General features: G+C 40.3%; 18 non-coding genes across 18 annotated transcripts; 9 read left to right on the forward strand and 9 right to left on the reverse strand.

Moving 5' to 3' along the window:
• Positions 1–256: 256 nt before the first annotated feature.
• On the reverse strand, positions 257–329 carry Trnak-uuu. The gene has a single exon. It is a non-coding gene; the product is annotated as a tRNA-Lys (tRNA).
• Positions 330–741: 412 nt separating this feature from the next.
• On the reverse strand, positions 742–823 carry Trnas-uga. Its single transcript has one exon. It is a non-coding gene; the product is annotated as a tRNA-Ser (tRNA).
• Positions 824–1,302: 479 nt separating this feature from the next.
• Trnai-aau lies at positions 1,303–1,376 on the forward strand. Its single transcript has one exon. It is a non-coding gene; the product is annotated as a tRNA-Ile (tRNA).
• A 77-nt stretch (positions 1,377–1,453) lies between these two features.
• Positions 1,454–1,535, forward strand: Trnas-cga. Its single transcript has one exon. It is a non-coding gene; the product is annotated as a tRNA-Ser (tRNA).
• Positions 1,536–2,183: 648 nt separating this feature from the next.
• Positions 2,184–2,256, reverse strand: Trnar-ccu. The gene has a single exon. It is a non-coding gene; the product is annotated as a tRNA-Arg (tRNA).
• Positions 2,257–4,074: 1,818 nt separating this feature from the next.
• Trnan-auu lies at positions 4,075–4,147 on the reverse strand. Its single transcript has one exon. It is a non-coding gene; the product is annotated as a tRNA-Asn (tRNA).
• A 400-nt stretch (positions 4,148–4,547) lies between these two features.
• Positions 4,548–4,629, reverse strand: Trnas-uga. The gene has a single exon. It is a non-coding gene; the product is annotated as a tRNA-Ser (tRNA).
• A 119-nt stretch (positions 4,630–4,748) lies between these two features.
• Trnar-ucu lies at positions 4,749–4,832 on the forward strand. Its single transcript is given in 2 exon segments — positions 4,749–4,785; positions 4,797–4,832. It is a non-coding gene; the product is annotated as a tRNA-Arg (tRNA).
• A 276-nt stretch (positions 4,833–5,108) lies between these two features.
• Positions 5,109–5,182, forward strand: Trnai-aau. Its single transcript has one exon. It is a non-coding gene; the product is annotated as a tRNA-Ile (tRNA).
• A 77-nt stretch (positions 5,183–5,259) lies between these two features.
• Positions 5,260–5,341, forward strand: Trnas-cga. Its single transcript has one exon. It is a non-coding gene; the product is annotated as a tRNA-Ser (tRNA).
• A 2,354-nt stretch (positions 5,342–7,695) lies between these two features.
• Positions 7,696–7,768, reverse strand: Trnan-auu. Its single transcript has one exon. It is a non-coding gene; the product is annotated as a tRNA-Asn (tRNA).
• A 400-nt stretch (positions 7,769–8,168) lies between these two features.
• Positions 8,169–8,250, reverse strand: Trnas-uga. Its single transcript has one exon. It is a non-coding gene; the product is annotated as a tRNA-Ser (tRNA).
• A 119-nt stretch (positions 8,251–8,369) lies between these two features.
• On the forward strand, positions 8,370–8,453 carry Trnar-ucu. Its single transcript is given in 2 exon segments — positions 8,370–8,406; positions 8,418–8,453. It is a non-coding gene; the product is annotated as a tRNA-Arg (tRNA).
• A 427-nt stretch (positions 8,454–8,880) lies between these two features.
• Trnas-cga lies at positions 8,881–8,962 on the forward strand. The gene has a single exon. It is a non-coding gene; the product is annotated as a tRNA-Ser (tRNA).
• A 1,413-nt stretch (positions 8,963–10,375) lies between these two features.
• On the reverse strand, positions 10,376–10,448 carry Trnak-uuu. Its single transcript has one exon. It is a non-coding gene; the product is annotated as a tRNA-Lys (tRNA).
• A 4,327-nt stretch (positions 10,449–14,775) lies between these two features.
• Trnas-uga lies at positions 14,776–14,857 on the reverse strand. The gene has a single exon. It is a non-coding gene; the product is annotated as a tRNA-Ser (tRNA).
• A 479-nt stretch (positions 14,858–15,336) lies between these two features.
• Trnai-aau lies at positions 15,337–15,410 on the forward strand. The gene has a single exon. It is a non-coding gene; the product is annotated as a tRNA-Ile (tRNA).
• A 77-nt stretch (positions 15,411–15,487) lies between these two features.
• On the forward strand, positions 15,488–15,569 carry Trnas-cga. Its single transcript has one exon. It is a non-coding gene; the product is annotated as a tRNA-Ser (tRNA).
• The last annotated feature ends 65 nt before the right edge of the window (positions 15,570–15,634 follow it).

Below are 15,634 nucleotides of genomic sequence, written 5' to 3' on the forward strand. Positions count from 1 at the left end.
AAACCCTCTGAATTCCACTACTAGCTACTACTACCCTACCCCCTATACCCCACACCCTATATTGTTAAGGACCTTCGTATATAAATATACCTCAGGGATAAATATACCTCAGGGATAAAGAAACACCATGAGAACTCGTTTGGTCGTCTATGAACATCTATGAATTCTGCCCATAATGGTGAATGATTTCAAACGATATTAACTTGATAATTTATGGTGGAAAACCACCAATACTAACTTAAATCAAAAGGCTAGTCGCCCGATAAGGGACTTGAACCCTTGACCTCAGGATTAAAAGTCCCGCGCTCTACCGTCTGAGCTAACCGGGCTTAATAATTGGTATTGCAATAGTTTTCCGTTAGAGTTCATTTTTAAATTTTGCGATTTCTTATAGATCTTTTACGGACGGAAGTACGGACGTTTTTCTATTCTTCGTAAACAAAATGGGTACACATTTTTTCATCATATAATTTGTCTCTGACTACATTTGATGTTTGTAAACTACACTTAAAGACCGCCATAATGCATTTCGGGACTGGCCTCTGAAAAATAGACACGTTTCTGGAAACGCCAAGTGACAGGTCATGGCTCCACGGTTCCGAGATAGATCCTGGGACCTAGGATACCCATTACTGCACAGTTCATATTTGTAATCATGCGTAAATTTCAGATAATAGTAAACGATTGAAAATGAGTTGTTCCACTAGAAAATACTAGCACGTGAAACAGATGGCAATTCACCGCAGTTGGTAGGGTTCGAACCTACGCCCTCAGATAGGAATAGATTTCAAGTCTATCGCCTTAACCACTCGGCCACAACTGACCTAAATTTCAAACAATCTAGTAATAATAATTATTTTGGTTTACCAAAATTTCCGTTTTACCTTACTGAAGAGCAGGTTGAATGAGAGATGCAAAATCCTAGCACTTTGATTAAGTGTAGGTCGTGTGGCCTAATAGATAAGGCGTCGGACTTCTATGAAAGTAGTTATCCGAAAATTGCGGGTTCTAGTCCCGCCACGATTAATAGCATATGACGAAATTATTAGTTCATGATGAGTAGTAGTTAACCACAAACCATGGGGAATCATGTCAGATCAATAAAACTACAAATATATCTCGAACACTCAATGAATATCACTGGCTTGCATTGCCTTCACAGTGACGATTGAAATTGGCTGCTGATATAGCGTTGCTTGGTAGATAACTTAAATCATTCTCTCTAAAGACACACAGAGTATATCTAACTGATGATGAATGAACCTTTGATTAATAAATTAATAAATAAATTATGATTTCATAGGCCTGTTAGCTCAGTTGGTTAGAGCGCCGTGCTAATAACGCGGAGGTCATGAGTTCGATCCTCTTACGGGCCACTGTAATACTTCCATTAAATATTTTCCACTCTCAAAAGGTACTGATAGTTTCTAAATATTTTGCTAGAGTAGTTAATGCAGATATGGCCGAGTGGTTAAGGCGACTGACTCGAAATCAGTTTCCATCTTGGAGCGTAGGTTCGAATCCTACTATCTGCTTTTTGTGGCATTTTATTGGTGAATGTAACTACAAAACATTTGATCAAGTGAAGCCAGAAGTGATTTCTAGTCATTTTTTTGGAGAACATCCAAGTTTAAAATCAGTAGGAGGATTACACAGTCGAAGAAGAACGAAAGGTCTTTAGGTCTTTGTATATGTGATGGTCCTGGACAAGAAAAGTCAAGACAAGAAAAACTAAGCAACGGGGTGACCCTGGATAAGGCATGCTCTCAACAATGGTCCGTACGAGTGGTAAGAACAGTCAGGTTCATCGAAGTCGAGGTCTGTGATCGTAACCCAGGTTTAGATAGTTTCTAAAAGTAGATGAGAGACAACAAGTACACGTTGCCGAGAATGCACCTTACCATCATGACCAGCGTCTTGAAGTCAGCGCGTTGTTGCTCCAGGAACCAGTGAAGACGGCAGAGGAGGATGAGAAGGTCAGAGTTCACCTGTAAAACAGCAGAAGAAGTTCCGCTGCCAATAAGTAATTGTCGCTGGAAAAGGTTTCCAAGTTTAAGCATGCCATTTCAGCGATTTCCCAACACTTGGACAAATGAAAATTTTTGCTTGAAAACAGAAAAACAACAGAAAAGTAATTGCCAATTTAACGACGATTTTCGATAATTATAGTTTCGGTTGCTCGCTACCTCTGGCGAGACTCGAACTCGCAATCCCCGGCTTAGGAGGCCGGTCCCTTATCCATTAGGCCACAAAGGCTGGGTAATGTTGAATCTCCTATTCGAGGAATGACGTTATATTTTTTGAAAACAGTAAAACAACAGAAAAGTAATTGCCAATTTAACGACGATTTTCGATAATTATAGTTTCGGTTGCTCGCTACCTCTGGCGAGACTCGAACTCGCAATCCCCGGCTTAGGAGGCCGGTCCCTTATCCATTAGGCAACAAAGGCTGGGTAATGTTGATTCTCCTATTCGAGTAATGACGTTATATTGCAAGGCTTTTCCTAGAAGATAGCCAAACGTCCCATGTTATACAAGATTCCTTCGGTAATGTCCTTCGGGAATTTTTTTAAACGTTAAAGAGACAAAAAATCGAGGTTAAACAAAAGTGGCGGAGGCTTCGCCCTGCCACCCCACGTCGCACTTCATGTTCAGATTAAGTTAAAGTAACACTTATTACTATAGTAACAATACAATTATACCATGCGGTCACATGTTGCATTACATGAGTCTTGGCTAATAGATAGCGAGCTACCATCATACCCATTTTTATTCTTCCAACAATATAACAATGATGGTATAATGGTCATCAACCCAGGCTGCCATTCGCATGGTTAGGGGTTCGAATCTCCATCAAGTCGGAAAAAAAAACTAAGTTTAAAATTTTTGAAAATTCCTCTTAATAAGCTTTCCGAGGTAAATGGAAGTGGTAGATCGGTGGTAACTCTTCACGACCGCAAGAAGATCTTGATGACCGAGGAAGATTGGAGAGATGACCCAGAGCTTGAAAATGAATATAATCTAACATTTTTAAAATGTTTCTCAACTTCTTGGTTGATGACTAACTGTTAAAAAAGGAGGCATAGAAATTTTACTGACAGCCAAATTTATTAAAATCAAGATAAAAAATAGTAAACAAAAAGAGGTAATAATAAAACAAAAAGGGTTAAAAAAATAAAAGTGGGAAAATACAAAGTAAAAAGAAGAATAAAGACAAATCGAAATGGAACATAAAAACCAAATCAAATAATTAATACTCTCCACTCCCATAGCAGAAAACTTTTCTTGCTAGAAAAGATCCAAACTTTTTTTTTCTTTTTGTTTACACTGCTGAGCATGCACTGACAGTTGGAAGGTTACGCAAAAAAAGCGAATTCACTAACTAGGATTCGGCAACCAGCTAGGTAACAAATACGCATATTAAATTTCTAAAACAGTAATACAAACAAATGAAAACCCCGTTACGCAATGTATCAAATTTTGACAGAATTATGTACAAAATTTGGTGACGATTGGTCATTCAGGGAAGAAACGTATAAAGGAACACTAAATGGACATTAAACCCTCCGAATTTCACAACTAGCTACTACTACCCTACCCCCTATACCCCACACCCTATATTGTTAAGGACCTTCGTATATAAATATACCTCAGGGATAAACATATAGAGATTACCGTCTGTGGACATCGACTCACTCTTGAAAACCATGTTTTTTGAATAATCTTAACTACAAACTCTATTTACAGCTTTCGAGTTCTATAAGTGGACATACATTTACTATTGCAATTAGTTGTATCAAATAGCAAGGCTTTCTACTCTCACAATGAGGGATACTCTTTCTCACTATCTCATTTCATTATTTGTGTATGTTCCACGACCTATATCCAAATGTACTTCCTTTTGGTTCGCAGTTTCCCTACATCGAAGGAAAATAAAGAAACACCATGAGAACTCGTTTGGTCGTCTATGAACATCTATGAATTCTGCCCATAATGGTGAATGATTTCAAACGATATTAACTTGATAATTTATGGTGGAAAACCACCAATACTAACTTAAATCAAAAGGCTAGTCGCCCGATAAGGGACTTGAACCCTAGACCTCAGGATTAATAGTCCCGCGCTCTACCGTCTGAGCTAACCGGGATTAATAATTGGAATTGCAATAGTTTTCCGTTAGAGTTCATTTTTAAATTTTACGATTTCTTATAGATCTTTTACGGACGTTTTTCTATTCTTCGTAAACAAAATGGGTACACATTTTTTCATCATATAATTTGTCTCTGACTACATTTGATGTTTGTAAACTACACTTAAAGACCGCCATAATGCATTTTGGGACTGGCCTCTGAAAAATAGACACGTTTCTGGAAACGCCAAGTGACAGGTCATGGCTCCACGGTTCCGAGATAGATCCTGGAACCTAGGATACCCATGACTGCACAGTTCATATTTGTAATCATGCGTAAATTTCAGATAATAGTAAACGATAGAAAATGAGTTGTTCCACTAGAAAATACTAGCACGTGAAACAGATGGCAATTCACCGCAGTTGGTAGGGTTCGAACCTACGCCCTCAAAGAGGAATAGATTTCAAGTCCATCGCCTTAACCACTCGGCCACAACTGCCCTTAATTACAATCAATCTAGTAATAATATTTATTTTGGTTTACCAAAATTTCCGTTTTACCTTACTGAAGAGCAGGTTAAATGAGAGATGCAAAATCCTAGCACTTTGTTTAAGTGTAGGTCGTGTGGCCTAATGGATAAGGCGTCGGACTTCTATGAACGTAGTTATCCGAAAATTGCGGGTTCGAGTCCCGCCACGATTAATAGCATACGAAGAAATTATTAGTTCATGATGAGTAGTAGTTAACCACAAACCATGGGGAATCATGTCAGATCAATAAAACTACAAATATATCTCGAACACTCAATGAATATCACTGGCTTGCATTGCCTTCACAGTGACGATTGAAATTGGCTGCTGATATAGCGTTGCTTGGTAGATAACTTAAATCATTCTCTCTAAAGACACACAGAGTATATCTAACTGATGATGAATGAACCTTTGATTAATAAATTAATAAATAAATTATGATTTCATAGGCCTGTTAGCTCAGTTGGTTAGAGCGCCGTGCTAATAACGCGGAGGTCATGAGTTCGATCCTCTTACGGGCCACTGTAATACTTCCATTAAATATTTTCCACTCTCAAAAGGTACTGATAGTTTCTAAATATTTTGCTAGAGTAGTTAATGCAGATATGGCCGAGTGGTTAAGGCGACTGACTCGAAATCAGTTTCCATCTTGGAGCGTAGGTTCTAATCCTTCTATCTGCGTTTTGTGGCATTTTATTGGTGAATGTAACTACAAAACAGTTGATCAAGTGAAGCCAGAAGTGATTTCTAGTCATTTTTTTGGAGAACATCCAAGTTTAAAATCAGTAGGAGGATTACACAGTCAGAGAAGAACGAAAGGTCTTTAGGTCTTTGTATATGTGATGGTCCTGGACAAGAAAAGTCAAGACAAGACAAACTAAGCAACGGGGTGACCCTGGATAAGGCATGCTCTCAACAATGGTCCGTACGAGTGGTAAGAACAGTCAGGTTCATCGAAGTCGAGGTCTGTGATCGTAACCCAGGTTTAGATAGTTTCTAAAAGTAGATGAGAGACAACAAGTACACGTTGCCGAGAATGCACCTTACCATCATGACCAGCGTCTTGAAGTCAGCGCGTTGTTGCTCCAGGAACCAGTGAAGACGGCAGAGGAGGATGAGAAGGTCAGAGTTCACCTGTAAAACAGCAGAAGAAGTTCCGCTGCCAAGTAATTGTCGCTGGAAAAGGTTTGCAAGTTTAAGCATGCCATTTCAGCGATTTCCCAACACTTGGACAAATGAAAATTTTTGCTTGAAAACAGAAAAACAACAGAAAAGTAATTGCCAATTTAACGACGATTTTCGATAATTATAGTTTCGGTTGCTCGCTACCTCTGGCGAGACTCGAACTCGCAATCCCCGGCTTAGGAGGCCGGTCCCTTATCCATTAGGCAACAAAGGCTGTGTAATGTTGAATCTCCTATTCGAGGAATGACGTTATATTGCAAGGCTTTTCCTAGAAGATAGCCAAACGTCCCATGTTATACAAGATTCCTTCGGTAATGTCCTTCGGGAATTTTTTTAAACGTTAAAGAGACAAAAAATCGAGGTTAAACAAAAGTGGCGGAGGCTTCGCCCTGCCACCCCACGTCGCACTTCATGTTCAGATTAAGTTAAAGTAACACTTATTACTATAGTAACAATACAATTATACCATGCGGTCACATGTTCCATTACATGAGTCTTGGCTAATAGATAGCGAGCTACCATCATACCCATTTTTATTCTTCCAACAATATAACAATGATGGTATAATGGTCATCAACCCAGGCTGCCATTCGCATGGTTAGGGGTTCGAATCTCCATCAAGTCGGAAAAAAAAACTAAGTTTAAAATTTTTGAAAATTCCTCTTAATAAGCTTTCCGAGGTAAATGGAAGTGGTAGATCGGTGGTAACTCTTCACGACCGCAAGAAGATCTTGATGACCGAGGAGAGGACAGAGGAAGATTGGAGAGATGACCCAGAGCTTCAAAATGAATATAATCTAACATTTTTAAAATGTTTCTCAACTTCTTGGTTGATGACTAACTGTTAAAAAAGGAGGCATAGAAATTTTACTGACAGCCAAATTTATTAAAATCAAGATAAAAAATAGTAAACAAAAAGAGGTAATAATAAAACAAAAAGGGTTAAAAAAATAAAAGTGGGAAAATACAAAGTAAAAAGAAGAATAAAGACAAATCGAAATGGAACATAAAAACCAAATCAAATAATTAATACTCTCCACTCCCATAGCAGAAAACTTTTATTGCTAGAAAAGATCCAAACTTTTTTTTTCTTTTTGTTTACACTGCTGAGCATGCACTGACAGTTGGAAGGTTACGCAAAAAAAGCGAATTCACTAACTAGGATTCGGCAACCAGCTAGGTAACAAATACGCATATTAAATTTCTAAAACAGTAATACAAACAAATGAAAACCCCGTTACGCAATGTATCAAATTTTGACAGAATTATGTACAAAATTTGGTGACGATTGGTCATTCAGGGAAGAAACGTATAAAGGAACACTAAATGGACATTAAACCCTCCGAATTTCACAACTAGCTACTACTACCCTACCCCCTATACCCCACACCCTATATTGTTAAGGACCTTCGTATATAAATATACCTCAGGGATAAACATATAGAGATTACCGTCTGTGGACATCGACTCACTCTTGAAAACCATGTTTTTTGAATAATCTTAACTACAAACTCTATTTACAGCTTTCGAGTTCTATAAGTGGACATACATTTACTATTGCAATTAGTTGTATCAAATAGCAAGGCTTTCTACTCTCACAATGAGGGATACTCTTTCTCACTATCTCATTTCATTATTTGTGTATGTTCCACGACCTATATCCAAATGTACTTCCTTTTGGTTCGCAGTTTCCCTACATCGAAGGAAAATAAAGAAACACCATGAGAACTCGTTTGGTCGTCTATGAACATCTATGAATTCTGCCCATAATGGTGAATGATTTCAAACGATATTAACTTGATAATTTATGGTGGAAAACCACCAATACTAACTTAAATCAAAAGGCTAGTCGCCCGATAAGGGACTTGAACCCTAGACCTCAGGATTAATAGTCCCGCGCTCTACCGTCTGAGCTAACCGGGATTAATAATTGGAATTGCAATAGTTTTCCGTTAGAGTTCATTTTTAAATTTTACGATTTCTTATAGATCTTTTACGGACGTTTTTCTATTCTTCGTAAACAAAATGGGTACACATTTTTTCATCATATAATTTGTCTCTGACTACATTTGATGTTTGTAAACTACACTTAAAGACCGCCATAATGCATTTTGGGACTGGCCTCTGAAAAATAGACACGTTTCTGGAAACGCCAAGTGACAGGTCATGGCTCCACGGTTCCGAGATAGATCCTGGAACCTAGGATACCCATGACTGCACAGTTCATATTTGTAATCATGCGTAAATTTCAGATAATAGTAAACGATTGAAAATGAGTTGTTCCACTAGAAAATCCTAGCACGTGAAACAGATGGCAATTCACCGCAGTTGGTAGGGTTCGAACCTACGCCCTCAGAGAGGAATAGATTTCAAGTCTATCGTCTTAACCACTCGGCCACAACTGCCCTAAATTACAATCAATCTAGTAATAATATTTATTTTGGTTTACCAAAATTTCCGTTTTACCTTACTGAAGAGCAGGTTAAATGAGAGATGCAAAATCCTAGCACTTTGTTTAAGTGTAGGTCGTGTGGCCTAATGGATAAGGCGTCGGACTTCTATGAACGTAGTTATCCGAAAATTGCGGGTTCGAGTCCCGCCACGATTAATAGCATACGAAGAAATTATTAGTTCATGATGAGTAGTAGTTAACCACAAACCATGGGGAATCATGTCAGATCAATAAAACTACAAATATATCTCGAACACTCAATGAATATCACTGGCTTGCATTGCCTTCACAGTGACGATTGAAATTGGCTGCTGATATAGCGTTGCTTGGTAGATAACTTAAATCATTCTCTCTAAAGACACACAGAGTATATCTAACTGATGATGAATGAACCTTTGATTAATAAATTAATAAATAAATTATGATTTCATAGGCCTGTTAGCTCAGTTGGTTAGAGCGCCGTGCTAATAACGCGGAGGTCATGAATTCGATCCTCTTACGGGCCACTGTAATACTTCCATTAAATATTTTCCACTCTCAAAAGGTACTGATAGTTTCTAAATATTTTGCTAGAGTAGTTAATGCAGATATGGCCGAGTGGTTAAGGTGACTGACTCGAAATCAGTTTCCATCTTGGAGCGTAGTTTCGAATCCTACTATCTGCGTTTTGTGGCATTTTATTGGTGAATGTAACTACAAAACATTTGATCAAGTGAAGCCAGAAAAGATTTCTAGTCATTTTTTTGGAGAACATCCAAGTTTAAAATCAGTAGGAGGATTACACAGTGAGAGAAGAACGAAAGGTCTTTAGGTCTTTGTATATGTGATGGTCCTGGACAAGAAAAGTCAAGACAAGACAAACTAAGCAACGGGGTGACCCTGGATAAGGCATGCTCTCAACAATGGTCCGTACGAGTGGTAAGAACAGTCAGGTTCATCGAAGTCGAGGTCTGTGATCGTAACCCAGGTTTAGATAGTTTCTAAAAGTAGATGAGAGACAACAAGTACACGTTGCCGAGAATGCACCTTACCATCATGACCAGCGTCTTGAAGTCAGCGCGTTGTTGCTCCAGGAACCAGTGAAGACGGCAGAGGAGGATGAGAAGGTCAGAGTTCACCTGTAAAACAGCAGAAGAAGTTCCGCTGCCAAGTAATTGTCGCTGGAAAAGGTTTGCAAGTTTAAGCATGCCATTTCAGCGATTTCCCAACACTTGGACAAATGAAAATTTTTGCTTGAAAACAGTAAAACAACAGAAAAGTAATTGCCAATTTAACGACGATTTTCGATAAATATAGTTCCGGTTGCTCGCTACCTCTGGCGAGACTCGAACTCGCAATCCCCGGCTTAGGAGGCCGGTCCCTTATCCATTAGGCAACAAAGACTGGGTAATGTTGAATCTCCTATTCGAGGAATGACGTTATATTTTTTGAAAACTGTAAAACAACAGAAAAGTAATTGCCAATTTAACGACGATTTTCGATAATTATAGTTTCGGTTGCTCGCTACCTCTGGCGAGACTCGAACTCGCAATCCCCGGCTTAGGAGGCCGGTCCCTTATCCATTAGGCAACAAAGACTGGGTAATGTTGAATCTCCTATTCGAGGAATGACGTTATATTGCAAGGCTTTTCCTAGAAGATAGCCAAACGTTCCATGTTATATAAACATATAGAGATTACCGTCTGTGGACATCGTCTCACTCTTGAAAACCATGTTTTTTAAATAATCTTAACTACAAACTCTATTTACAGCTTTCGAGTTCTATAAGTGGACATACATTTACTATTGCAATTAGTTGTATCAAATAGCAAGGCTTTCTACTCTCACAATGAGGGATACTCTTTCTCACTATCTCATTTCATTATTTGTGTATGTTCCACGACCTATATCCGAATGTACTTCCTTTTGGTTCGCAATTTCCCTACATCGAAGGAAAATAAAGAAACACCATGAGAACTCGTTTGGTCGTCTATGAACATCTATGAATTCTGCCCATAATGGTGAATGATTTCAAACGATATTAACTTGATAATTTATGGTGGAAAACCACCAATACTAACTTAAATCAAAAGGCTAGTCGCCCGATAAGGGACTTGAACCCTTGACCTCAGGATTAAAAGTCCCGCGCTCTACCGTCTGAGCTAACCGGGCTTAATAATTGGTATTGCAATAGTTTTCCGTTAGAGTTCATTTTTACATTTTACGATTTCTTATAGATCTTTTACGGACGTTTTTCTATTCTTCGTAAACAAAATGGGTACACATTTTTTCATCATATAATTTGTCTCTGACTACATTTGATGTTTGTAAACTACACTTAAAGACCGCCATAATGCATATCGGGACTGGCCTCTGAAAAATAGACACTTTTCTGGAAACGCCAAGTGACAGGTCATGGCTCCACGGTTCCGAGATAGATCCTGAGACCTAGGATACCCATGACTGCACAGTTCATATTTGTAATCATGCGTAAATTTCAGATAATAGTGTCACGTTCCGTCTGTTTCACTAATGCTATTGTTTGTAGGGCGAGCGCTAGATGGCCTCGCGTCGACCTGACTTCCCCTCTTTAACCCTTTTTCCCTAGCAGATTGTGTCTGCTTGTTGCGTCGGACGGTCGCATCTATTTCCCCGCCTGAGTCTGTTCTTTTTCTATCCGTGTGTTGCTCGTGTGTAAGCTGTGTTTGTGAGCTAGTGTGCGTGTGTGTAAGATAGTGTTAGACCCATTAGGGGCATCATTGGCATAGGTTAAGTGTAATTAGTGTAGGGCCAATGGTGAGAGCCATCAGATTGACTGTGCCTTTGTCGTTGGCCAGCGATTTGGTGCCTTTTATTGATTGTGTTCAAACGACAAGTGCGCCGAACAGATTGCCCGTGACAATGGTGGAGATGCAGGGTACGGCGGCACTTGTTGTTTGAGAACAAATTTAAAAGTTTGATTCTGTGTGTGGGAAAAAACTTGGACAAAATTTCGTTGAAAATTGTGGCGTCTCATCGTCGACGTTTTGGTTACGTCGCGTCGTCCAACGTTTTGCTGCTATTTTGATTTGGTCACGTATCGTTTCAATTTATTTGTTTGACGAGTTAATTGATTCTTGTTTTATTTTTAGATTGATTTTTGAGCATTTTGGATTACTTTTCTTGGACTCAATTCTTGGTCCTTACGTTGGAGTTGCGTGGGTGATGAGTCACGCGCCTACTGGTTTTTCCCTATACGTCGTGTTGACGTTGCTGCTGTGTTTGTGTTGATATCACAGGCTATTTGTTTTAATAACGTTTACAAAGATTTTCAATTTAATTTCTTTTGCTTTTCTTTAGAGACCCAAGGGTATTTTGGCATCGTTTTGGATTGGAATTTTCCATTGAGCTCATTACGTTGATGTTTCGTGTTGATGAGTCGCACGGTCAACGATTTTTTCCCTGCCGTTGTGTTGACGTTGGTGTTGTGTTGAAGCGGACGCTAATTCGATTTTCAGTAAATTCTTTTATGATTTTGATTCTAATTTTGTTTTGCTTTTTATTTAGATTTTGTGTCGAAGATTGTCCGCTTTTGGGTCTAATTTTTGGATTTGGATGGCTCCGTTTTGATTCGTGCGTGATCCGACCCAAAGGCTTGTAAGTTGCGTCCCCTAATCCTCATAGCTTTGTTCTTACAGGTTCTTGAGGCTTGATGGCCGATTTGATTTGGAGTGAGAGAGACTTGGCCATTGTTTGTTTGTGAGTCTTTGACTCTTTCATGTTGGTTGCCCCTTGCTGAGTCCCTGCCCACTTATTGATTGCGAGTAGTTCCTTATTTTGTATTGCATAGGGTGGGAGTTGAATTGGTTTGTGAGTCACGCTGAAATAATTCATTTAGTTGCGTTGGGTTGAATTCTAAGCTAGTTGGCGGGTTGAAGCGTAACTTGGCCGGGGTGTGTAGTAGTCGCTGATTCGTCCGTATTCGTTGCCGTAAATTTGCTGATTTCTTAGTCCCCTGTTCTTTTATCGAGTTTGATTGGGGTTGGTTGGTTTCCGGAATTGGTTTCATAGACATTCTTCTTGATTTTAAGAATGCAGCGGGGAAACGAGGCCCTTCAGGACCAAGCGGGTCGTGGGGAAGTTGAGGCACCGGGTCACGGGCCGGGTGAAAATGTCCAGTTTAATGTTGCACCAAACGATCCTTTTCTGGGGATTCCCGATGTTCCTCCCTTGATTCACGTGGGAAATTTCAAAGAGCGTGATCCTCCAGTCTTCCGTGGATTACCACATGAGGACGTGATGGAGTGGAGCATTCAGTTTCAAAGGGTGTCGGCATTTAACCAGTGGGGTCCTATCCAACAGCTCCGCCATATTGAATTCAGTCTAGAGGGGGTGGCGGCAAAATGGCTATTGGGCCTACAACCTCGTCCTGGCACGTTCGACGAGTTGATGAGAGCTTTGCAGGCAGCATTTCGACATCATAACTATGCGATGGAACTAGAATCTCGACTGCGTTCCAGAAAACAGTTACCGGATGAGCCAGTGATGTCATACTGTTATGAGATCATTTATCTGTGCTCAAAAGTAGATCCTGCCATGCCTGAGGAGCGTAAAGTTCAATTCATTTTCCAAAACATGGAGCCGACGTTGATGAAAAAAGTGTTTCCCCAGATGGACCGGCCGAATATCGATGAGCTGTTTCGTCGTCTACAAGCTCATAGTCAGGCGGCCTTGATCGCCGAACGATCGACTCCCGTTAACAACATTCTCCCTGTTCCACCCGAGAGTGGAAAAGAGGAAATCGAAAAGCTCGTTCGGGAAGAGGTCTCGAAAAATTTGGACCCTATCGTTCGTAAACTGGAGGAGACAACGCAATCGATGCGTACCGCTGGGGGGTCGGGATTTGATTCGCAAATGAGGTCATCATGGAGAGGGCGAAATTCCCAGCGGCGAGATCGTCCAAATAAAAGGACAGTTGACGGGCGGCCGATATGCAATAACTGCGGGGATTCCGGGCACGTAGCGCGCGGTTGTTCAAAGGAGAAAGGATGCTTTGATTGTGGGGATCCTGGGCATTACTCGCGTGAATGTCCCAATCGTCGAGTCGCAAAGTAAAAAAAAAAACGGGCTGTTGTGAACGAGTTGTGAATTATGTAACTCTAATTATTATCTTTAGAGAAAGTCGGTGAAGTTGTTTTAGGTTGGCGAAATCGGGGCCGTATGGTGGAACCATCACTTCAAGTTATGGCGGATCGTGGAGTCATTGTGCAGAAGAAAAGAAGAATCCGGATTGAGTTCATGTGTCTCGTCGAAAGCCGTTAAGGCTAAGAATGTTTAGTGGAAAGTGAGTGTTTAATCGCCTGTTGACAAAAAGCCCGTTGCAGTTATCGGAAGATATCGGAGAGGCAACGAGTGAACGAAAAGACGCCTAGTGCGGTGGAGTGGTCAGCAATCTTGAGCTGTGGTGCGGATGCAGCATTGCGACAAATACGCTTTCTTGCCGACTGGATTTAGTGATGAACGAGTGGGCGAGCATGCCCTCCGCCCTCGACGCTTATTGAAGTCCCCGATTTGTCTGGATTGGAGATTTATTTGTGTGATTTGTTGTGTGACTGAACGTTTGAATTTGTCACTGGTTTTATTGTGTGCATTTGGCTCGATTGATTTATGTTGTTTTGTGGTTGTGAAGAGGATTGCCTTCATTGTATTGAAGAGGTGTACCTTCACGAGAGAGGTTGTGAAGAGGAGTGCCTTCGTTGTAACGGAGAGGTGTGCTTTCACTGGGTGTGCGGAAGCTTCCGGGGAAGATGTGTCTTCCTTGTGTGTGTGAGTTAAGTTAGAGTGCACTTAGCTGTAAGTTACTGTTAAAACAGAGTCGAGACTAAGGCTAAGAGTAGAGTAAAGGCTTAGAGTAAGAATAAGGCTAAGAGTAGTATAAGGACTAAGACGATTTGATTTTGGCCTGAATGTTGTGTGTGTATGCCTGCATGATGTTTAATTAACCCCTTCATTGTTTCATGTTGATGATCGGGACGATCATTCTCCGTGGAGGGGAGAAATGTCACGTTCCGTCTGTTTCACTAATGCTATTGTTTGTAGGGCGAGCGCTAGATGGCCTCGCGTCGACCTGACTTCCCCTCTTTAACCCTTTTTCCCTAGCAGATTGTGTCTGCTTGTTGCGTCGGACGGTCGCATCTATTTCCCCGCCTGAGTCTGTTCTTTTTCTATCCGTGTGTTGCTCGTGTGTAAGCTGTGTTTGTGAGCTAGTGTGCGTGTGTGTAAGATAGTGTTAGACCCATTAGGGGCATCATTGGCATAGGTTAAGTGTAATTAGTGTAGGGCCAATGGTGAGAGCCACCAGATTGACTGTGCCGGTGTCGTTGGCCAGCGATTTGGTGCCTTTTATTGATTGTGTTCAAACGACAAGTGCGCCGAACAGATTGCCTGTGACAATAGTATACGATTGAAAATGAGTTGTTCCACTAGAAAATCCTAGCACGTGAAACAGATGGCAATTCATCGCAGTTGGTAGGGTTCGAACCTACGCCCTCAGAGAGGAATAGATTTCAAGTCTATCGCCTTAACCACTCGGCCACAACTGCCCTAAATTTCAAACAATCTAGTAATAATATTTATTTTGGTTTACCACAATTTCCGTTTTACCTTACTGAAGAGCAGGTTAAATGAGAGATGCAAAATCCTAGCACTTTATTTAATTGTAGGTCGTGTGGCCTAATGGATAAGGAGTCGGACTTCTATGAAAGTAGTTATCCGAAAATTGCGGGTTCGAGTCCCGCCACGATCAATAGCATATGACGAAATTATTAGTTCATGATGAGTAGTAGTTAACCTCAAACCATGGGGAATCATGTCAGATCAATAAAACTACAAATATATCTCGAACACTCAATGAATATCACTGGCTTGCATTGCCTTCACAGTGACGATTGAAATTGGCTGCTGATATAGCGTTGCTTGGTAGATAACTTAAATCATTCTCTCTAAAGACACACAGAGTATATCTAACTGATGATGAATGAACCTTTGATTAATAAATTAAGAAATAAATTATGATTTCATAGGCCTGTTAGCTCAGTTGGTTAGAGCGCCGTGCTAATAACGCGGAGGTCATGAGTTCGATCCTCTTACGGGCCACTGTAATACTTCCATTAAATATTTTCCACTCTCAAAAGGTACTGATAGTTTCTAAATATTTTGCTAGAGTAGTTAATGCAGATATGGCCGAGTGGTTAAGTCGACTGACTCGAAATCAGTTTCCATCTTGGAGCGTAGTTTCGAATCCTACTATCTGCGTTTTGTGGCATTTTATTGGTGAATGTAACTACAAAACATTTGATCAAGTGAAGCCAGAAGTGATT

Source organism: Daphnia pulicaria, chromosome 4, assembly GCF_021234035.1.
Source record: "Daphnia pulicaria isolate SC F1-1A chromosome 4, SC_F0-13Bv2, whole genome shotgun sequence".
NCBI lineage: Eukaryota > Metazoa > Arthropoda > Branchiopoda > Diplostraca > Daphniidae > Daphnia > Daphnia pulicaria.